We start from the raw sequence: 24,739 nt of genomic DNA, 5'->3' as shown, positions 1-24,739 counted from the left end.
TACAGATAATGAAGATATAGTTGAGTATGCTATTAGTGGCGAGACCCTTGTTACTAGGCGGATCTTAAATGTACAAGCCAAGGACGATCGTCTAGAACAGCGAGAGAACATCTTTCATACAAAAGTTTTATTGGGAGGTAAGGTTGGACTCATGATCATTGATGCTGAAAGTCATACAAATGTTGCTAGCTCTGCTTTGATCACAAAATTGGGGTTGAAATGCACCAAACACCCTAACCCTTACAAACTAGAGTGGCTAAGTGATGTTGGTGAATTGAAGGTTATGAAGCAAGCCCACATACAGTTCTCTATTGGGAGATATAGTGACGAGGTACTTTGTGACGTGGTTCCCATGTAAGCTTTTCATCTACTCCTAGGCCGTCCATGGCAGTATGATAGGAGGGTAGTCCATGATGGTTTCACAAACCGATACTCCTTCACTTATCTTGGGAAGAAGATTACCCTTACACCTTTGACACCTAAAGAAGTGTACCTGGAGCAACTGAGCATTCGCAAATCTACTAAAGAGTCTTTAGGATGTGAGAAAATTGAAAAACAAAAGGGTAAAGAGAGGGCTCTAAGAGACGAAATGTGTGAGAAAAAGAGTCAGGGTCTGAGTGAAAAAGAGAGTTCTAAAAGAGAAAAATCTGTGGAGAGTGAGAGTGCTCACAAAATATGTTTTTATGTAAAAGAGAGGGATCTGAAGCATGCTAGTTTGGGAAAAAAAGCATTGGTGTTATTGCGATTTAGAGAGTATTTACTTTCTACTATTGAAACTAACCATGACCTGCCTAATGCTTTTATTTCACTCTTGCAGGAATTTGGAGATGTCTTTCCGGATGAGATGCCCCCAGGTTTACCTCAGTTACGAGGCATTGAGCATCAGATTGACTTTGTCCCCGGATCAAGCATTTCTAACCGGCCAGCCTACCGGACTAATCCTGAGGAGACAAAAGAATTGCAACGGCAAGTCGAGGACCTTTTGGCTAAGGGTTTTGTGAGAGAAAGCATGAGTCCTTGTGCTGTTCCGGTACTGTTGGAGGATGGGTCATGGAGGATGTGTGTTGACTGCAGAGCTGTAAACAAGATTATGGTAAAATATCGCCATCCTATTCCTAGACTTGATGATATGCTTGATGAATTGCATGGTTCTGTTATTTTTACTAAAATAGATTTAAGGAGTGGTTATCATCAAATACGAATGAAACTTGGTGATGAATGGAAAACAGCTTTCAAAACTAAATATGGTTTGTATGAGTGGTTAGTTATACCATTTGGTTTGACTAATGCACCTAGTACATTCATGAGATTAATGAATCATGTTTTGCGAGAGATTTTAGGTAAATTTATGGTTGTTTATTTTGATGATATCCTTATCTATAGTAAATATCTTGATGATCATATTTTGCATGTTCAATCTGTTTTAGAGGTACTTAGAAAGGAAAAATTGTATGCTAATCTCCAAAAGTGCTCGTTCTGTCTGAGTAAAGTCGTGTTCCTTGGTTTTGTGATAAGTTCTACAGGGATTGAGGTAGATGACGAGAAGGTGAAGGCTATTAGAGAATGGCTCACACCTCAAAGTGTCTCTGATGTTAGAAGTTTTCATGGTCTTGCCGGTTTTTATCGGAGGTTTGTTAAATATTTTTTCACTATTGCTGCACCTTTAACTGAAATCATCAAGAAACATGTCAACTTTAAATGGGATCAAGAACAAGAACTTGCCTTTAACACCTTGAAAGAATTAGTGTTCTGCCCCCATTCTTATTTTACCAGATTTTTCTAAAACTTTTGAAATAGAATGTGATGCTTCTGGAATTAGTATAGGTGCTGTTTTGATGCAGGAAAAGCGAGCAATCGCCTATTTCAGTGAGAAGTTGAATGGAGCCCGTCTCAACTACTCAACTTATGATAAGGAGCTTTATGCCTTGATGAGAGCTTTAGAAGTGTGGCAGCATTATTTGCTACCTAAGGAATTTGTGGTGCATACTGATCATGAATCCCTCAAACACTTGAAGGCCCAAGGGAAGCTGAACAAGAGACATGCAAAATAGATAGAATTCCTTGAATCCTTTCCATACATAATTGTCTATAAGCAAGGTAAAGAAAATGTGGTTGCGGATGCATTATCTAGAAGGTACTCCTTAATCACAACCCTTACTTCTAAGCTATTAGGTTTTTAGTGTATAAAGGAATTGTATGCAACTAATGCTGCTTTTGCTTCTATCTATGCTGCATGTGAACATGGTACACATAACAAATTCTATAAGCATGATGGTTTTCTTTTTTGGGGTAATAGGATTTGTGTACCTACTTGTTCTATTAGGGAGCTACTTGTTTTAGAATCACATAGTGGGGATTTGATGGGTCATTTTGGTGTGCATAAGACTTTGGATATTTTATCTGAGCATTTTTACTGGCCCCACATGCGTAAAGATGTTGAGAAGTTTTGTGCTAAATGCATTGCATGTAAACAAGCTAAATCTAAGTCATTACCACATGGTTTGTATACTCCTTTATGTGTTCCTGTGCACGCATGGGTTGATATTTCTATGGATTTTGTTCTTGGTTTGCCTAGAACTAGGAGGGGTCGAGATAGCATTTTTGTTGTGGTAGATGGATTTAGTAAAATGGCTCATTTCATTGCTTTCTATAAAACTGATGATGCCACAAATATTGTTGACCTATTCTTTAGAGAAGTTGTGCACTTACATGGTGTTTCCCAAACTATTGTTTCTGCTCGTGATGTCAAATTCTTAAGTCACTTTTGGAAAGTTTTGTTGAGTAAGTTGGGAACAAAATTGTTATACTCAACTACTTGTCACCCTCAAACGGATGGTCAAACTGAAGTGGTAAATAGGACATTGGAAACCTTGTTGCGTGCTATTGTTGGTAGGAATTTGAAAACCTGGGAAGATTGTTTACCTTTTATTCAGTTTGCTTATAACAGGACAATCCACTCTTCTACTGGTTTTTCGCCCTTTGAACTTGTCTATGGTTTTAATCCTCTAACTGTCTTGGATTTAATGCATTTACCTTTGAGTGATCTTATTAGTTTAGATGGAGCAAGCAAGGCTGAGAAGGTTAAAGCTATACATGAAAAGGCTCGTGACTCAATTGAGAGGAAGAACAAAGCCACGGCTGAAAGGATTAACAAGAGCCGAAAGCATATAGTCTTCGAACCAGGAGATTGGGTTTAGGTACATTTGAGGAAGGAGAGATTTCCTACTCAAAGGAAGTCTAAACTTGATGCTAGAGGGGATGGCCCGTTCCAAGTTCTTGAGAAGATCAATGACAATGCCTACAAGATTGACCTACCAGGTGAGTATAATGTCTCTGCTACTTTCAATGTTTCTGATCTCTCTCCTTTTGATATAGACACAGATTCGAGGACGAATCTTTTTTAGGAAGGAGGCAATGATACATGCTCAGAATGACAATTGGAGAATTCTAAGGCAAAAGGGAAGACTGGGAATTTCACACTTCCAGGGGGTCCCATTACTAGAGCACATGCAAAGAAGCTCAAGGAGAACTTTGGAAACTTGGCAGCACTTATGCATATAGAGTTACATCAAGTTCTAACCAAGGAAGAATGGGCAAGGCCCATTGGGCTAAGTCAGGACAGCAAGAAGCCCAATAATGCTTTCTGAATTCAGTGGAAGACATAATTTATCATTAAATTTTGAAATTTTAGAATTTTGTTTTAGTTTGTTATGTGGTTAAAGTTTGTTAGAATATTTGTTTTAAATTTGATTTGTTTAGTAGTATTTTTAAGAATTTTAAATTTAAAATCAAATATTATCTAATCCATTAAGATTAGATCTGATTTAAATTTTAATCTTATCTTATCTTTTAGTTAGTTTGTTAAGGGTCTATTTATACACCTTTGGTGAGACCATTTAGATAACTTTTGATGTATAAATTTCATTTACTTTTAAGTACGTTTTATTGTGTGAGAAGTGAGGTGAGTGATTTGCTTCGCTTGTTGCATGAGGAAGATTGGAGGATCCAACACTAAGGTGATCTGCGTGGTGGTTTCTTTTAATTTTTGCCCCTCTGATCTAGGTTGTCAAGGACAAGTTCTTTGAAGGTCTAGTAGGGAATCCTTTCCGGTGACCTAGGTTGCTAAGAACATGTATCTCAGAGGTCTAGTAGGAAAACCTTTATCTATCTTTTATGTTTCCGCTGTGTCTTTTTATGCCAATAAATTCCTCTTCTTCTCTCCTTTTATTGAATAATACTTATCTATTATGATATAACCTTAACTCCCAATCTATTCCTTATCAGAAGGGAATGTGTGGCTGAGTTTAGATTATAAGGCTCAATGTGGGTTCGATTCAACTGATTTGGCTCGTTGGTTCAATTTCGGGCTAAAAATTTTTAAAATTAATGTTTAAATTCGTATTTTAAATATTTTTATTTTTTCAAATTATAAAATTTAATTTTTAAATTTCTTTAGCTCATAATTAATTTATTAGTTAATTATTTATTAATTTACCATGTTTTACAAATACACCTCCAAAGCCTTTTCTACTTTTCTCAGTCAATATGGCATCCAAAATAGAATAGTAGAAAGAAAACACAGGCACCTCATTAAAATGAGTTTAGCTATATTATTCATTGTTGCAATGCCAAAAATTTATTGGGATGAAGCTATAATCACTACTACTTATTTAATTAATCAATTACCAACCCCTACTTTGTCTAACAAATCTCCTTTTGAGATGCTTTTTAGTCAAAAACTATATTACAACTCAGTAAGAGTTTTTGGAAGTACATGTTTCCCTTTGCTTAGGCCATACAACCAATCAAAATTGGATGATAGGTCTCACAAGCATGTCTTTCTTGGATATGCTCCCAATTATAAAGGTTACAAGTGTTTGTCTCCAAATAGTAAAATTTACATTACAAAAAATGTATTGTTTGATGAATATGTTTTTTCTTATGAATTATTTAGAAAAGTTAAATCTGATTCTCAATCTGTTAATTTAGACCATAGTCAATCCTATAATCCTATACCTTCTATACATATTAACAATTCTACTTCTTATTTGCATAATCATAATAATATTTCTGTTACGTCTGCATCACAAAATAATTCTCATCCTTCTTTAACTACATCTAGTCATGACACTAGTCATAATAATGATATATCCCAAGAACAGAATTTTCAAAAGAATCAATGCAAACTGTCTCAAGTATAGAAATAGTGTTACCACCTGTAGAACCTGTTAATAATAATGCCTCTATGACTATTGACACTACACCTTCTACTAATCCGTACTCATACTATGTTGACTAGATCCAAGATAGGTTCTATCAAACCAAGAGTTTTAGCTACTTCTCTTATCTCTAATTCTAAAGAAGAACAACCTCCCAATAATCCTATTCAAGCTCTAGCTATTTTTTACTGGAAGAAGGCTATGAGTGATGAGTATCAAGCTTTAATTAGAAATCATACATGGACATTAATTCCAAAACCATCAGGAGCCCAAGTTATAGGTTGCAAATGGGTTTATGCCATTAAAAGGCACCCTAATGGCACCATTCAAAAGCACAAAGCTAAGTTAGGATCGGAGCTCAAGGCTTTCATCAAAAAGAGGAATATGATTTTGAATAGATGTTTAGTTCTGTCAAAACTTGCAACAGTCAGATTGATTTTAAGTTTAACTTTGACTAGAAACTAAGTTATTAGACAGTTTGATTTTAATAATACATTTTTAAATAGTGACTTGCATCAAATTATTTACATGAAATAGCCAATTGATTTTGAAGTTCACAGTGATACACATGTTTGCAAACTAGAAAAATCTTTCTATGGCTTAAAACAATCTCCAAGAGAATAATTTCTTAAGCTTAGTTCTACCTTACATTCCTTTGGTTTTGTTAATGCTAAATAAGATAACTTTCTTCATTATGATTTTATGCGACATTGATATAATTATAACAGGGAATAATGCTACTGTTGTACAAAATATGATAAACAGATTGAATTCAGTTTTTTCTTTGAAAGACTTGGGAGAATTAAGTTATTTTTTAGGAATAGAAGTGACTAAAACTGAACAAGTACAAATTTATCTTTTACAAACAAAATATGTTATAGATTTATTATTTAAATTAGGCATGGGACGAGCTAGTGCAAATGCCTAATCTTATGGTATCCTCTCTTCAATTAATGTCCACATGTTTGAAAAAATTCGAAGATCCCAAGTTGTTTCAAACTATAGTGAATTAGGCACCATGATGAATGGCTATTCCGATGCATCCGCAACCTGTGACATCATCGGAGTAGTTGGATTAGAGAGAGAAGATCTAGAATTTCTAGGGGTATTGGCAGAAATCCTTTCTTTACCACAACCACTAGGCTGATCTGCAACACCTCTATCTGTTGTCTGCAAAGAGCATACCAATTAAAAATGTGCTAAACATATTCGTAACATCATTCAAAATGCTTAATCAAAATAAACTACGTTAAACTTAGTTAAAGAAATACATTTAGCAATATATATTACTAAGTGCATATTCTAACTTCACAAACATTTAGCAATATATATATTACTACATGTATAATTTTGTCCGTATGCAAATAAAAAATCATTCATAAGTAATTTAAAATGATCGCATATTTAATTTTTTTTAATTTACTGTCATTTTTATTCTTAAAACATATTGAAAATTAATGTGACTTATTATTGGAGTCTTTAATCAACTTGTTGACTATTGACTCATGCAAGAAATAATAATAATAATAATAATAATAATAATAATAATAATAATAATACCTTAATACAATAAAATATAATATACATTATAACAAATAATATAGTATAATTAATTACACTGGCTATGCATAAAATAAAGAACTATTAAAATGATAGAAAATAAATTATTTAATTACACAGATAAAATTAGTTTAACCAAAAATTGACCCGTATAAAAGTAAGTTTAACCAACTTCACAAATATTTAGCAATATGCTTATTTAAATTATGTGAAATATATGCATTTAAGTTTGAGCATCACCAATTTACTAAATTCAATTCCAATTCAAAATCAGCGGTACAATAACAACAATATCACATCATTACAACATTAGAACTCACAAAAATCTAATATCCTAATCTAATCCTATCTTAACCACGTCAATTCACTAAACACAAAAAATATTTCTAACTAAATCATAATACTAATTAACAACTAAAATCTAAACTAATTCTAAATTTAACAAGAACAGAAACAGAAGTAGACGGGAGAATGTTCGTGGTGGCCGGCGCTGAACAGAAACAGAAGTAGATGGGAGAATGTTTGTGGTGGACGGCGCTGTTGGTGGCAGCTGACAAAACTGGATGACGGTGAGAGGGAGGGGCGTTGCCAGAGAGGATTCTGCGGTGGAGTTGACACACGGTGAGACTGACGGAGTGGCGGGAAGGAAAGGGTTAGAGAGAGAGAGGAGGCGGCGGTGGGGGCTGACGGAGCGATAGGGAGCAATAGGGTTAGAGAGAGAGCGGGAGAAGAACGGGTAAAGAGAGAAATTCGAAATGAAAGGGGAGAGCATTAGCATTTCGAATTTAAGGCAAAATTACATTAAAAAAAATCCAACAGTACAGAACACAGCGTTTTCACTAAATGGGTTTATCGGCGGATTTATCCGACGATAAATCTGATACTAACTTACACGCCTATTTTTTATTTTTCTCCAATTATCACCGGCTAATTTACCGTCGAAAACGTAAATCCGCCAATAATAATTTAACCTGATGAATTCGACATCTTCACTACCAGTAAATTTCCACTACTCTGCATTTTTAAATCCAACTGTGTTCAGTATTTTTCTTGTAGTGTAGATCAATTTTATCTTTTGCAGTGAGTAAAATTAGTTAATTTATGCATAGTTTGTTGCTGGCACATTGGAAGGCAGTGAAGAGAGTTCTGAGATATGTGCAAGGCACCAAGCATCATGGTCTGGTTCTACATAAGAGTGATGACATGAGGTTTATGGTGTTTCTGACTCGGATTGGACAGTAGACGTTGAGGATCACAGGTTAGTGTTAGGTTACTGTGTGCACCTTGGTGCTCTGATTTCTTGGTCTTGTAGCAAATAAGTAACTATTTTAAGATTCTCTACTGAAACTGAGTTTCGGAGCCTGATATCTTGTGAAGCATAAATGGAATGGTTGCAGAATTTGCTTGATGAATTAGATGTAAAGTTGAATACTCCACCAATAATTTACTGTGACAACCTCAACACTGTATTACTTATGATAAATTTTATCTTACACAATAAGACAAAACATTTTCAGCATGAAGTTCAGTTGATTCGAGACAAAATTTAAAAGAAACTACTTCATGTTGTCCATGTGCCAGAAACTGATCAAGTGACAGATTTGTTGACTAAACCTCTCACGGAAACAACATTTGAAAGGTTGAAGTTCAAATTGAGAGTTATTCCTATGCCAACTATTAATTTGAGGGAGGTGTTAGTACACAGCATAATTGATTGACTTCAAAACAAGAAACCCAAGGTTGATCAGTAAAAATTGGTTAGAAAATGGTTTGATTAATTATAGTTCTATTAGGTTTAGCTTTCTGGAGTCCAACTATAGCCTTGTGTCGATCTTTAGTCATTCATTCTAATTCAGATTGCTCCTGCAGTAAATTACTGCATAAAATTTTTCATCCCTTCTCTATTATCTGATTTCTTTACTTTCTTTTTTCTAATTCTCTCATCACAAAGTACTTATCATACATTGTAAAACCCTTACAGTTTGAACATTAAATAGATCATACAGTAAAATATAGTTGAAGTTATTTTTACTGCCTATTCTAACGAAAATACTTCCACAAACTCATTTTAGTAAATGAGATACTCCACTTTACATTATGTTCACATTTACATCTACATAAATAGTCGATTCTTTTTATTTGGAAATAAAAGAACACAAAATTATTGAACGCCTCCGGGAGGAGGAGGTGGTGGTAAGGGTGGGGGGGCAGCGAGGTAGGGAGCGAGGAGGCGGCAAAAACATTTGACCAAAATTTCTCACTTTTGATGTTCATAGTAGCCGAGGATAGTATAGATGGTCTGCATAAGAGCGTAAAGAGATATCATTCCAATGAGAAGGTTGTAACCGCGCAACACAAGCCGGTCAAAGTGGCGAAAAACCGTTAGGATCCAAGAATGGCGCGGTATTATGGAGTATTTTTTTTATGCCGAGGCAACATGTGCCGCGATAGGAGTTAATCACGCTAACCATTTTCCAGTAAGGAGAATCACTTGCCTTGTCAGAATTAACTCCATGGACGATGGAACGGAAGAACTCCAACAATTTGCGGTTACCTAAGTCCAAGTGATCCATTATCACTTGTTTATCTTTGAGAAGTTGAACATCGTTTTCGCAACACATTAAGCCGTTGAAAAATAATGCAGCCCAAGTACACTTGTGTTTGCAACTGAATCCGCTGTGGCCTTGCTCCCATGTAATGAGATTCCACCACGTCACTTCTGTTGATTTTGTGATGTGAAGCTGTAGAATTTCCAGAGTCCCATTGGTCCTCTGAAATTTTATGTTAAAGTTGAAGCCCCTTATTTCATTTGGTCCTTGAGTTGGATTCTCATGCTTTTTCTCGTTACCTATAGGTGCAGGTAATCAAACTTAATAAATTGCGTGTAAAAAGTTTAAAACTAATTAAAATTAGGTACATGCTATGTGACTAGTATGATAAATTTTCATAATATTTAAAAAGTATTACTACAATTAGAGTAATTTTTTAATATTTAAAATAATTGTTAATTTAAAAAATAAAAGCAAAAAATGTTACAAAAATATATTAAAAATTTGTTTTTAATTTTTGTAAAAAAAATGTTAAAGTTGTAAAATCACATCAGCCACATTAATTAACAACTACTATAATTTTATCTATTATGTAATTAAATACAAAGGAATGATAGTGGTACAACTTAAGCTATAACATCTAAATTATTTGATTTATATATCAAATATAGTTAAAATTAGTCACTAAAATTAATTACTAGTGTAGAATATATATGAAATATAAAATATACACTAAAAATGAATAAAAATATTATTTATACACTAAAATCAGCTATCATGTATTTGTGTATAAATATATAAGTAGTTTAACTCATTTTAATTTATATTTTATATTTCAATAATGTGTATTCTATACGAATAAATAATTTTAGTAGTTGATTTTAATGTATATCTATAATGATTAAAAAATAAATTAAATTACACAAATAAATAATTGATTTTGGTATGTAGATAACACTTTTTATATCCAATAATAAAGAGCGGATCATCACAAAAAAAATAAAAAAAATAAAACTTCCTGTGTATAGTTTTGATTATTGTAACCCCAGCACCTGCAAGAATGGGAACACATCGATTGAGTTGAGCATAGGAAGTAAGTTGCTGAACATTGCTGGCAGCATCGATAATCTCTTCTCTGATCCCCTTCGCATCTTCCACATCATAACCACAAACGGAAGCACAATTGGCACAGGTATTCAATACCTTTTGGAAGTTAACAGATTTAATACTGTTGATCGGAATACACCTACACCTGTATGTTCATAGGATGTTCTCTTCAGACTCAAACTTGTCTTAATTATAAATTATAACAAGTTTTAAAAAATTGTAACTAAAACTGTAATTATAGTTCATATATATGTAATTATTAGACCTTAGATACCTTTGAAAAAATAATATGCAGTCGGAGATTTTGAAATTGTAAAACGGAATAAAAATGCACCTGTCCTCGTTTCTCTGATCCTGTTGCTCTCCTTCCTCTTCTTCACTATCTTCAGAGATGTAGGAGTGGATAAGTTCAAGAAAGTGACGAGACGCAACACCAGGGTTAAAGTCCGGCTTAAATCTTTCGTCCGGGATGTAGCCAAAGAAATTCAGTGCCAAACTTTCAATTGAAATATCATCCTCAACTAAAATTATTTCAGACAACTTATGGAGAATCATAAGCGGTATTTGGTTCTCCAACACCAACAAATCAGTCACTACCTCCCCTGTTCTCTTTACTTCGCCATCCGGATTGGGAGGCGCCAACCGGCTTTTAAGTTTTTCATTGAATTCCTTTGAAGAACTAATGAGAAGCTCAAGCAAGAAACCAGCGCCAGACAACATGATATTCGCAAGGTCATTCCATGCATTCTTGGAGCTTTGTTTTTGCTGGTTTGTTTGGTCTTCGATGAAGAAGAGATTGCATGGAGTGCAATTTGATGTTTTGCCATTTCATTAGGTCCCTTCTAGCTCCCTTGTACCGAGGGCCGATGGAAATGGTCTTTGGCATGAAAGCGTTCTTGTTACCTTCACGGAGTTTTCTTGGGACATTAGAAATTCCAATTGGCTCAGAGTGTGCTTGGAAACTGCCTAGTAATGCTTTCGACGATTCCTTCCATCCATTCCATCGTTAGGAACATCATTTGCCGCCATTTCCTAAAACAAATTCGTTAATTGGTTACCTGCCTTGATGAGAGTTGCATTGTTATTCTATTCAAATTTAATTTCTTTATAAGCCCACTGTCACGGCCTTGGACACACTCCAACGCTACCGTGCCGACACTCGAACTTACTCAACCTCTTGAGTTAAGACCAAGTAAGCCTAACCCTCAATACTTAGCAAGAAAGCTAAGAACACAAGAGAACACAAGAGAAAGGAAGTTTTGGTGAAAGAACACTTTATTACTCAAGGGTGGTTACAAATGATTCACATACTCACACTAACTCTCATCTCCTATTTATAGCCATCCACCTCCTCAATGGATGGTTAGGATTAAATCTAATCAATGGCCTAGATTAATCATCTAGAACCTTCTTTAAAAATATCTATCCTACCACAACTTTCTAAATGTTTCTAGATTATTCCATACCACTCTTTATACTTTTATATACATCTACACCCTTCTAGAATACTCTATGACCTTCCAGAGTCTTCTAGAACCTTCTAGGGTATTCCGGGACCTTCTAGGACATTCTAGAACGTTCCGAAACCATCTAGAGCATTCTCAAACACTCCAGAAAACTATACAAACACTGTTAAATCTAACCTTCTAAAATTTTCCGTGACATTCTCCCCCACCTAATGAGCAAACGTCCTCGTCACGTTTTGTTCATGGTAGCGCTCTAGGTGTTCTTGGAATTGCCACAGATCTTCACGAGCTTCCCAGCTAGCTTCGGTTATCGGGAGTCCTTTCCACTTGATCAAGTATTAGATACTTGGTGGTACTCCTCTTCGTCGCACGACGCGATTAGCTAGGATCTCTTCGATTTCTTTGTCAAAAGATCTAATCACCACAGGCGGAGCACGACTCGAGTTACCTCTACTCGTTTCGTCTTGGTCCTCATGATATGGTTTAAGCATACTCACATGGAAGACCGGGTGGATCTTCATAGAGGGAGGGAGTTGTACTTTGTAAGCAACCTCCCCAACACGTCCAATGATCTCAAATAGCCCTTCGTATTTGCGGATTAAGCCCTTATGAACCTTGCGAAAGGCTTTGAATTGTTGTGGAAGAAGTTTGATCATTACCTTGTCTCCCACTTGATAGCTTGCATGCCTCTTCTTCTTATCTGCCCATTTCTTCATCCTCTTGGCAGCTTTGTCGAGGTAAGAACGAGTGACATCTGCTTGTTCTTCCCATGACTTAATCATATGATAAGCTCCAGGGCTCTTCTTTGAGTAAGAGGAAGAAAGAGAGTGAGGTGTAAGCGGCTGTTGTCCAGTCAAAATCTCGAATGGGCTCTTCCCTGTAGACTCACTCCTTTGCAGATTGTATGAGAATTGAGCAATGTCTAGGAGTTTTGTCCAATCCTTCTGATTAGCGCTTACAAAATGCCTCAAGTAACACTCAAGTAAGGCATTCACTCTCTCAGTCTACCCATCGGTTTGAGGATGGAAGCTTGTTGAGAAATGAAGCTCCGACCCAAGGAGTTTGAACAGCTCTGTCCATAGTCGTCCTGTGAAGCGTGGATCTCGATCACTAATGATGCTCTTAGGCAATCCCCAGTACTTCACCACATTCTTGAAGAATAGTCGTGCTGCTTCCTCTGCAGTGCAGTCAGTAGGGGCAGGTATAAAGGTAGCATAATTCGAAAATCGATCCACTACCACGAGAATAGATCCAAACCCCTCGGACTTCGGTAAGGCAGATATGAAATCTAGAGAGACACTTTCCCACGGTCGCTCTGATGGAGGCAGAGGTTCCAACAACCCACTTGATGTCTTATTTTCAATCTTATCTTGTTGGCACACAAGACAAGTCTTCACATAGCTCTCCACTTCATCTCTCATTTGAGGCCAATAATAAGAAGATTCAATGAGTGCTAAGGTCCTTCGCTGAACTTGGTGACCAGCCCACTTGGTGTCGTGGCATTCTCTTACCAACTTCCTTCTCAGATTGTCCCATTTAGGAACGTATAGTCTTCTCCCTTTTGTGTAGAGAAGGTCGTTTTCTAACCAAAATCTTTTGGTCTTACCTTCTCTAGCCAACTCCACCAACTTCTTGGCTAATGGATCGTGATGCAACCCTTCCTTGATGATATGCATAATATCTCCTTCCACCATAGAAATGGCCGCTAACTCAGCCTTGCGACTCAGCGCATCTGCTACCACATTAGTCTTGCCTGACTTGTATTCGAATTCGAAATCAAACTCAGCCAAGAAGTCTTGCCACCTAGCTTGTTTGGGGCTTAACTTCTTTTGAGTTTGGAAGTAGCTTGTAGCCACATTATCTGTCTTGACGATGAAGTGTGAACCAAGCAAGTAGTGACGCCAAGTTCTCAGACAATGCACCACCGCGGTCATCTCCTTCTCTTGGACAGTGTATCGCCTCTCTGTATCATTCAACTTGCGACTCTCAAAGGCAATAGGATGTCCTTCTTGCATCAGAACTCCTCCAATAGCGTAGTCAGAAGCATCAATGTGGACTTCAAACACCTTTGAGTAGTCGGGTAGTGCTAGTACTGGTCCTTCTGTGATAGCAGCCTTCAACTCATCAAAAGCCTTTTGACACTCCTTTGACCATTCCCAAGAGTGGTTCTTCTTGAGAAGATCAGTTAATGGTGCAGCCTTGGCATAGTATCCCTTGATAAACCTCCGATAGTAATTAGCCAACCCAAGGAATGACCTCAATTCAGATACCTTGTTTGGCGGCTCCCACTCTTTGATAGCCTTCACCTTTCATTGATCCATGCAGAGAGTTCCACCTTTAATGATGTGTCCCAAGAAGTGGAGTTCGTCCCTTGCAAAGGAACACTTTTCCTTCTTCACATATAGGTTATTCTCTCGCAAGATCTTGAACACGGTTCGTAAGTGTTCTACATGTTCCTCCAAAGTATTGCTATAGACAACAATGTCATCCAAGTTGTAACAACCGCCCCTTCTAGAAACAAAATTAAATTTGAAGTTTGAAAATCAGTTAGGAGATAAGTTTAGAATTTTGAAATTTTGGATAGGAACCTGGTAACCACCCTCAGTTTGAAATTTAAAATATCCCAACCACCCCATCCCCAAATGTATATAAATAGGGGAGCACCCATAGGTAGAAAATCACTTCTCTCAAACACTTATCCTTTCCCTTCTCTCTCTACAAAGAAATAACATTCTGTGGACAAACACAAGAGGCAAGCTCAAAGAAGCGTTAGAAAAGAAGGTAGGGAATTATGTTTTTTTAAACGCTTGGCATGTGTTATGTTCCATTCTTTATTATTATTTTCTTCCATGTTATCATGACATTAATTTTCTCTCACTCACCTTTCATTCATGATGATCATGTCTCTCCACCATGCCATTCACGTCTTCTTGAATCGTTATTATATGTCTCCGTATGATGTTCATTCAATTATTTACTATACCCATTTTGTGCCCTTTCATATAATTATGTTGTTAATATTCCCTTTAGGTCGAGAGTACATGTCCTCTTAAGATGCTTATTCAATATCCTATATTATTATATTGATATTCCCTTAGGGCCAAGAGTACATGCCTTCTTATGTCTTGTTCAACATATAGGTATATGTGTGATCTCTTACATGGTTATATTATTATTTATAATATTTTAATTCAATTATTTAAATTACCCTATTCCATCATGTGCATCCATGTAACCTATTATACCATTATGTTATCACCATTTCTTTAAAGTCAAGAGTATATGCTTTCTCAAATATTTATTTAAAATTTTAATCCTATGTGCATCTATGTGATCTCTTCTATCATTATTCCTTTAAAGTCAAGAGTACATGTTTTTCTTCAAAATATTTAATATCCTTATTATGTGCACTTATATGAGGTCACCTAGAAAGCGGTCACCTAAGGTGGTACACCTCGAGTCCGACTCCAAGGCCGAGGAAGAGGAATCCGACGACCCTGACCAGAAGGAAGACACCATGGAGGCGGATCCAGAGGAGAAGTTGAACCCTTGCGGAAGTCCAAAGGTGGAATACGTACCTTATTCCCCCACTTCGGCACCCCGTCGAGTTTTGGTTCATCCCACACAACGGAACCGGGTCTTCACTGCGCGAAAGGGTGTTGGAGGGAGACCCCTGGTACCTCGATTCGTGAATAACTAAATCAAGGATAGGATATGATGCAAGTAGGGGAGCCTCTTCGACGAGATTAGTTTAGGACGTAGTTAGCTTCTTTTCCTGTTTTAGTTTCCTATAAGTATCTTGAAACGTACTCATGGTTAAGATGTTTAATTCAAATTCCAACGTTTTAGCGCTACTCGTTTTTCGCTCTACACGTATTTACTCCTGCCTCGCGTAACGATTAAGTCATTCTTTTTCTTGGATCAAGTGTGGCACCTTATTTTAAAAACCTCCACGATAGTATAAGAACTTAGGGTGTTACATTATTGGTATCAGAGCAAAGTCGATCCTAGGAGATATGACTAATGAAGCCTCTTCCTATGGTTATCCATAAACAGGGAATGTCCAACAGTTCCCCCACCCTCTGCCGATGCACCCCAACGTCAAGGACGAGTCTTTGCCCTCAGCAGGTCTGTCAGAGGGTTTGCATCCTCATTTCAGGTCGATCATACCTTGCTAACCTAGTGTGCCTCCCTTTAGTAGGATTAGACATCATCCTAGGAATGGACCGGCTCAACGAAAACCGAGTCTTGTTAGATTGTTTTGAGAGAAAAGTCATCTTCCCTTCTCAATCCATACGAGACACACGTGACCTTCCAAGATCCTCCGAAGACACCAGTACGAGGCAAGAATATGCCTTGCTAAATTCGGTAAAAGCAGACTCCCATCAGGAGTTCTGTGAGATACCAGTAGTACACGACTTTTCAGATGTCTTTCCCAAAGATATACCCTCGTTTCCCCCAACACGAGAGGTTGAGTTCTCCATAGAATTGATGCCTGGGACAGGGCCAATCTCCATAGCCCCCTACCGGATGGCTCCATTGGAACTCACTGAACTGAAGAACCAACTAGAGGAGCTGCTGCAAAAAGGATTCATCCGACCAAGTGCCTCTCCCTGGGGAGCTCCAGTATTGTTTGTGAAGAAAAAGGACGGCAGCATGCGTCTCTGCGTGGACTATAGGCAACTCAACAAAATCACGGTGAAGAACAAGTATCCCCTCCCAAGAATAAATGACTTAATGGACCAACTACAAGGTGCAACAGTGTTCTCAAAAATCGACCTGAGATCAGGGTATCATCAAATAAGGGTAAGAGAGGAAGACATTCCAAAGACAGCATTTCGAACGAGATACGGACACTACGAGTTCACCGTAATGTCTTTTGGGTTGACCAATGCCCCGCCGTCTTTATGGACTACATGAATAGAATTTTTCGACCTTACCTCGACAGTTTCGTGGTGGTATTCATAGATGATATTTTGATTTTCTCCAAGACAGAAGAAGAACACAGGGAGCACTTGCGTGTAATACTGGGAACCCTTCGAGAAAAAAAAAAGTTGTACGCAAAACTATCCAAGTGTGAGTTTTGGATGAAGGAGGTACAATTTCTTGGACACATAGTTTCCGGCAACGGAATATCAGTGGATCCCAGTAAGATAGACTCGGTACTAAACTGGGAAAGGCCGACGTCAGTCACAGAAATAAGGAGTTTTTTTAGGATTGGCGGGCTACTATAGAAGGTTCATAAGAGGGTTTTCTCAACTAGCCCTGCCGTTAACCCGTTTAACCAGGAAGGATACCCCGTTTGCTTGGATGCCAGACTGCGAAAGAAGCTTCCAAGAATTAAAGTGTCACTTGACATCCGCCCCAGTACTAGCCTTACCTAACCCCGACATGGCCTTCAAAGTTTACTGCGACGCCTCAGGACAAGGATTGGGTTGCGTACTAATGCAATGCAAAAAGGTAGTGGCGTATGCGTCAAGACAACTGAAGACCCACGAAGCCAACTATCCAACTTACGACCTTGAACTAGCCGCGATAGTATTTGCGCTGAAGACATGGAGGTATCATTTGTACGGAGTTGAGTATTCTCCGATCATAAGAGCTTAAAGTACCTGTTCGACCAGAAGGAACTCAACATGCAACAAAGGAGGTGGATGGAGTTTCTTAAAGATTATGACTTTGTTCTAAATTACCACCCAGGAAAGGCTAACTTGGTGGCTGACGCTCTGAGTCGGAAGGTACTCAAGGCATCATGGCTAATGATAAAAGAGGCAGAGTTGATAAAGAATTTCAGAGACATGAACCTACAAGTCACCCTCGCCCCAAAAAGCATATGTCTGAACCACCTATCAGTGGCAAGTCAATTCAAAGAACAAATAACTAAGGCGCAGAGTTTCGATCCCGATTTTCAAGAAACCCTGAGCCTTGTCAAAGAAGGAAAATTGAAAGGCTTCACCGAAGGAGAGGACAAGGTGTGGAGATACCAAGGTCGAATCTGTGTCCCAAAGGAAGGCGATCTTCAAAGCAAGATTGCGGAAGAAGCCCACAAAGGAGATTTTACCATTCATCCTGGCATGACGAAGATGTACCATGATTTGAAGAAGATGTTCTGGTGGCCAGGGATGAAAAAGGATTTAGCCACGATCATGAATAAATGCCTGGTTTGTCAGAAGGTAAAAATCGAACATCAGAAACCATCAGGGGTATTGCAACCCCTTGGCATCCCGAAGTGGAAATGGGAAGACATATCGATGGACTTCGTCATGGGACTACCCCGTACTCAAGCAGGGCGTGACGCTATATGGGTCATCGTGGACCGGTTTACAAAGACTGCCCATTTTCTACCAGTTAAGCCGACCGACTCATTGGAAAGACTAGCCACGCTATATATCAGAGAGATCGTGAGGTTACATGGGGTACCCACGACCATAGTCTCGGATAGAGACCCAAGATTCACCTCGAGGTTTTGGAACGCATTGCAGAAGGCATTCGGGACGAAATTGTGCCTAAGCACGTCATACCACCCGCAAACAGATGGACAAACGGAGAGGACCATCCAGACGTTGGAAGACATGTTACGAGCTTGTGTCCTAGACAGACCAGGAAAGTGGGAGAGTCACCTACCACTGATCGAGTTTGCTTATAACAACAGTTACCATGGTAGCATCGGGATGGCACCATATGAGGCACTGTACGGGCAAAGATGCCAATCTCCTTTATGCTGGTACGGACCAAAAGAGAAAGGCTACTTAGAACCGGAGTTAGTAAGACAGACCACGGAAGATATCAAGAGGATAAGAGAAGGAATTCGCACCGCCCAAAGTCGACAAAAGAGTTATGCAGATCAACGAAGGAAACCCCTCGAATTTCAGGAAGTCGATCACGTATTCCTAAAAATCACCCCCACCACCGGGGTAGGGAGGGCTCTTATGGTACAAAAACTAAGCCCCGGTACCTGGGTCTATTCCAAATCCTCCGGCGTATAGGAAAGTCGGCATACCATCTTGCCCTACCACCAAATCTATCAAGACTACATGACGTGTTTCATGTGTCCCAACTCCGAAAATACCAGCACGATCCAAGCCATGTGTTGCAGCAAGAGGATGTAACACTCAAAGACGACCTGACTTTTGAACTACCAGCCATAGAGATTGTAGACAGAAGTACGAAGCAACTAAGGAGCAAGACGATACGGCTGGTAAAGGTGGCATGGGGTAGCGGCAATTCCAGAGACTACACATGGGAAAAAGAGGCAGACATGAGACAGAAGCTCCCGGACTTATTTACAGGTAACAATCGTAGTGAGGATCTCCTTTTCTCCCCAACAGTAAGGAAATTTCAGTAGGACCCCTAAGTTAGTTAAACGACCCTTATCGACCAAGTTCAGACATGGAATTTGGGGACAAATTCTTTTCTTATGGGGGTGATAATGTAACAACCGCCCCTTCTAGAAACAAAATTAAATTTGAAGTTTGAAAATCAGTTAGGAGATAAGTTTAGAATTTTGAAATTTTGGATAGGAACCTGGTAACCACCCTCAGTTTGAAATTTAAAATATCCCAACCACCCCATCTCCAAATGTATATAAATAGGGGAGCACCCATAGGTAGAAAATCACTTCTCTCAAACACTTATCCTTTCCCTTCTCTCTCTACAAAGAAATAACATTCTGTGGGCAAACACAAGAGGCAAGCTCAAAGAAGCGTTAGAAAAGAAGGTAGGGAATTATGTTTTTTTAAACGCTTGGCATGTGTTATGTTCCATTCTTTATTATTATTTTCTTCCATGTTATCATGACATTAATTTTCTCTCACTCACCTTTCATTCATGATGATCATGTCTCTCCACCATGCCATTCACGTCTTCTTGAATCGTTATTATATGTCTCCGTATGATGTTCATTCAATTATTTACTATACCCATTTTGTGCCCTTTCATATAATTATGTTGTTAATATTCCCTTTAGGTCGAGAGTACATGTCCTCTTAAGATGCTTATTCAATATCCTATATTATTATATTGATATTCCCTTAGGGCCAAGAGTACATGCCTTCTTATGTCTTGTTCAACATATAGGTATATGTGTGATCTCTTACATGGTTATATTATTATTTATAATATTTTAATTCAATTATTTAAATTACCCTATTCCATCATGTGCATCCATGTAACCTATTATACCATTATGTTATCACCATTTCTTTAAAGTCAAGAGTATATGCTTTCTCAAATATTTATTTAAAATTTTAATCCTATGTGCATCTATGTGATCTCTTCTATCATTATTCCTTTAAAGTCAAGAGTACATGTTTTTCTTCAAAATATTTAATATCCTTATTATGTGCACTTATATGATTTTTCCCTTGTGTACGTTTAAAACAACCTAAATGTAAATTGAACTGAGGGAATGATCCTTCGGTAAGGGAAGGTGACCCCCAAAGACAAGATATCGATATGATCCTTCGGTAAGGGAAGGTGATCGAAAAACATTTGGGATAAGAACCTTCGGTAAGGGAAGGGGACTATCCCATCAATTTTATATAATAATATATCTATTTATATGACTCTCTTCTTGTGTATGTCTAAATAACCTTGATTGTAAATTAAACTGAGGGAATGATCTTTAGGTAAGGGAAGGTGACCCCCAAAGACAAGATATCGATATGATCCTTCGGTAAGGGAAGGTGATCGATCGAGATGATCCTTCGGTAAGGGAAGGTGATCGATCGAGATGATCCTTCGGTAAGGGAAGGTGATCGCCAAAACGTTTGGGATAAGAACCTTCGGTAAGGGAAGGGGACTCCCACTTATACCGGTTTGAGCTCAATACCCTCCATATAAGTTATAAATTAAGAAAGAAGAAGGCACGAATGAAAGCTTGAGTTCTATGTTTTCCTTAGATTTAATTATGATTATGTTGATGTTATCCTTCTATTTTCCTATATGTTTCCCCTTTCTTTTACACACATGTTTTACAAAAAAGAAGATGCATATTACATGTCATGTTATACGCTTGTTTTTAAAATCCCGCACGTGGGCTGGGGATGGATATGGAGGTGTTACATAGCACTCCTACTGAGACGTTAGGTTCTCACTCCCTTTCCTTTCCCATACTATCTCCAGAGGAACATGACACAGCGGATAGAGACGACGCAGCTGAGTATGACCCCTCAAAGCACGCGTAGGTAGTTGCGACCACTACTACCGTGCTCCAGACTATCCACTTAGGTCGAGGACCCGTGGAAGAAGAACCCCAGCTGCCCGTCATAACCTTCCTAGATAGGAATGCTTCAACATCTAGAAAGCGGTCACCTAAGGTGGTACACCTCGAGTCCGACTCCAAGGCCGAGGAAGAGGAATCCGACGACCCTGACCAGAAGGAAGACACCATGGAGGCGGATCCAGAGGAGAAGTTGAACCCTTGCGGAAGTCCAAAGGTGGAATACGTACCTTATTCCCCCACTTCGGCACCCCGTCGAGTTTTGGTTCATCCCACACAACGGAACCGGGTCTTCACTGCGCGAAAGGGTGTTGGAGGGAGACCCCTGGTACCTCGATTCGTGAATAACTAAATCAAGGATAGGATATGATGCAAGTAGGGGAGCCTCTTCGACGAGATTAGTTTAGGACGTAGTTAGCTTCTTTTCCTGTTTTAGTTTCCTATAAGTATCTTGAAACGTACTCATGGTTAAGATGTTTAATTCAAATTCCAACGTTTTAGCGCTACTCGTTTTCCGCTCTACATGTATTTACTCCTGCCTCGCGTAACGATTAAGTCATTCTTTTTCTTGGATCAAGTGTGGCACCTTATTTTAAAAACCTCCACGATAGTATAAGAACTTAGGGTGTTACACAAGTAGACCACTACAAACCGATCAAGGTAAGGTCGAAAAATTTCGTTCATCAAGGTACAGAAGGTCGCAGGAGCATTGGTCAAGCCAAAAGGCATCACCAACCACTCATACGATCCATACCTTGTGACACACGTGGTCTTAGGTTCATCACCATCGGCAATTCTCACTTGGTGATATCCTGACCTCAAATCTAGCTTTGAGAACCACTTGGCTCTACCAAGTTGATCAAACAAATCGGCTATCAAAGGAATGGGGTATTTGTTCTTGATGGTTACCTTGTTAAGTGCTCGATAGTCGATGCATAGTCTCAATGAATCATCATGCTTCTTTTGGAACAAGACTGGTGCGCCATAAGGTGCCTTCGATGGACGGATGAACCCAGCATCTAGCAAGTCCTTGAGTTGCTTCTTCAACTCATCGAGTTCTGGCGGTGCCATCCTATAAGGTGTTGAGGCGGGCGGCTTTGCTCCTAACTCCAATTCAATCTTGTGGTCCACTTTCCTCCTAGGTGGTAGTTGTTTTGGCAACTCGGGAGGCATCACATCCTTATTTTCTTCAAGGACTTCCTTGATTTTGGGAGGAACGTCTTCTCTTTCGGATGTTGACTTCTCTTGTAATAGAGCCAAATATGTAGTCTCTCCCTTCTTGAACCCTTTCTTGAGTTGCATGGCAGACAGTATCGATTGTCTGCCAACTTTAGAGACTGTAGGGACCATGCATGGAGACCCTTTCTCCATGACGCATACTACGTCGTAGTATGGCATAGGTATTATATTTTCTTTCCTTTGCAAATCGAGTCCAATGACTATTTTAAAATCGTCCATGGGTGCTACTGAAAAATCCACAAGGCCCTTCCAAGAACCAAGAGTCATCTCAACCCCTTTTCCTACTCCCTTAAGGGGTTCACCCTTGGTATTCACGGGTTTGAACCAGCCATTCTTTTCGATGATCTTCAACCCAAGCCTCTTTGCTTCATCAGGCGTGATGAAGTTGTGTGTAGCACCAGTGTCGATCATAGCCATGACAGGTTTTTCATTGATAAAGGCTTTGACATATATCAAGCCTTTCTTTTCTGCAGTACTTGCCTCTTTGGTCTTCACAGTATTTATGTGTTGGATAGATCCAACACACTCAGTTACTTGAGTTTGAGCTTCTCGTTCCTCAGCGATAGATGCCAAAGTCCCTAGCTTGGGACAATCCTTCATTTGGTGTGGTCCCTTGCACACGAAGCATCCTCCTTTGGGCATGAAAGCCTTTTTCTTTTCTTCGTACTCTTTCTTTGAAGAGTATTTTCCTTCCTTCTTGGTTGAGAAACTCTTTCCTTTGTCTCCCCCACCTTTAGTAGAACTAGGCTTGGAGGATGACTTGGGTTTAGAGTCTCCCCTATGATACTCAATGAGTGATTCGGCCACCACGATGGCCTCATCGACATCCTTAACATTCCTTCTTTGTAGTTCTTGCTTTGCCCAAGGTTGGAGTCCATCAATGAAGAAGAACAATGCATCCTCTGATGCTAAGTTGGGGATTTGAAGCGTGAGAGTAGTGAACTCCTTTACGTAGTCGCTAATCGTACTCTTGTGCTTCAACTCCCTCAACTTCTTCCTTGCTTCATAAACCACATTCTCAGGGAAGAATTGTCTTTTCAACTCCCTTTTGAAATCTTCCCATGTGGCTATGTTGCAAGTACCCTTTTCCATATCTACGCACTTTCTCCTCCACCACAAAGTAGCATTATCAGAAAGGTAGAGAGCTGCAGTGCGTACCTTTATTGCTTCTTCGACCACCCCTTGGCCTTCGAAGTACCTCTCCATTTGCCATAGGAAGTTCTCCACCTCGTGAGCGTCCCTTATGCCCTTGAACTCCTTTGGCTTGGGGAGATCAATCTTTGTCGCCTCCCTTATAATGGTTGGTCGAGATTTTGCCTCCTCGAACCAAACTCGAACTTCCTCAAATAGCTTTAAGGAATTCTCAAGCTTCTCTTCGATTTGGAGCATGCTTTCTTTAAAAGCATCTAGTTCTCCTAACACGTGAGCCTCGAGGGTCTCCTTATCATGTTCTATCCTTTGGAAACGCTCATCCATAGAGGATAGAACATTCTCCAACACAGAAACTCTCTCTTCTAGGAAGTTAGAGTCCTTACCTCTAGGCTCACTTGAAGAACGGATCTTCTTGCCTCCCCATTGAGAAGGAATAGCATTCCTTCCCCTTTGAGACTCAATATGCTCCATGGTGATACTAGAAGCCATACCCACAAATCACTTGTGCTCCCTCTCGAACCAGGCTCTGATACCAAAATTGTCACAGCCTTGGACACACTCCAACGCTACCGTGCCGGCACTCGGACTTACTCAACCTCTTGAGCTAAGACCAAGTCAGCCTAACCCTCAATACTTAGCAAGAAAGCTAAGAACACAAGAGAACACAAGAGAAAGGAAGTTTTGGTGAAAGAACACTTTATTGCTCAAGGGTGGTTACAAATGATTCACACACTCACACTAACTCTCATCTCCTATTTATAGCCATCCACCTCCTCAATGGATGGTTAGGATTAAATCTAATCAATAGCCTAGATTAATCATCTAGAACCTTTTTTAAAAATATCTATCCTACCACAACTTTCTAAATGTTTCTAGATTATTCCATACCACTCTTTATACTTCTATATACATTTATACCCTTCTAGAATACTCTATGACCTTCCAGAGTCTTCTAGAACCTTGTAGGGTATTCCGGGACCTTCTAGGACATTCTAGAACGTTCCGAAACCATCTAGAGCATTCTCAAACACTTCAGAAAACTATACAAACACTGTTAAATCTAACCTTCTAAAATTTTCCGTGACACCACACTCAGGTATATACTTAAACTCACTCACTAAAATTAATTCCTAATATAAAATATACGATAAAATATAAAATTATATTAAAAATAAATTTAATAATATATATATTTATACTTAAATATATAATAACTGATTTTAATAT

At 38.7% G+C, this 24,739-nt stretch overlaps 1 pseudogene; it reads right to left on the bottom strand.

The window, feature by feature from the left end:
* Nucleotides 1-11,401: 11,401 nt before the first annotated feature.
* LOC140180098 (uncharacterized) lies at nt 11,402-24,196 on the bottom strand (annotated as a pseudogene).
* Between the last annotated feature and the right edge of the window lie 543 nt (nt 24,197-24,739).

The sequence above is a fragment of the Arachis hypogaea genome, chromosome 16 (assembly GCF_003086295.3).
Source record: "Arachis hypogaea cultivar Tifrunner chromosome 16, arahy.Tifrunner.gnm2.J5K5, whole genome shotgun sequence".
Taxonomy (NCBI): Eukaryota; Viridiplantae; Streptophyta; class Magnoliopsida; order Fabales; family Fabaceae; genus Arachis; species Arachis hypogaea.
Note: the sequence above shows the minus strand (reverse complement) of the source record. Positions and strands in the feature narration are given on the sequence as shown.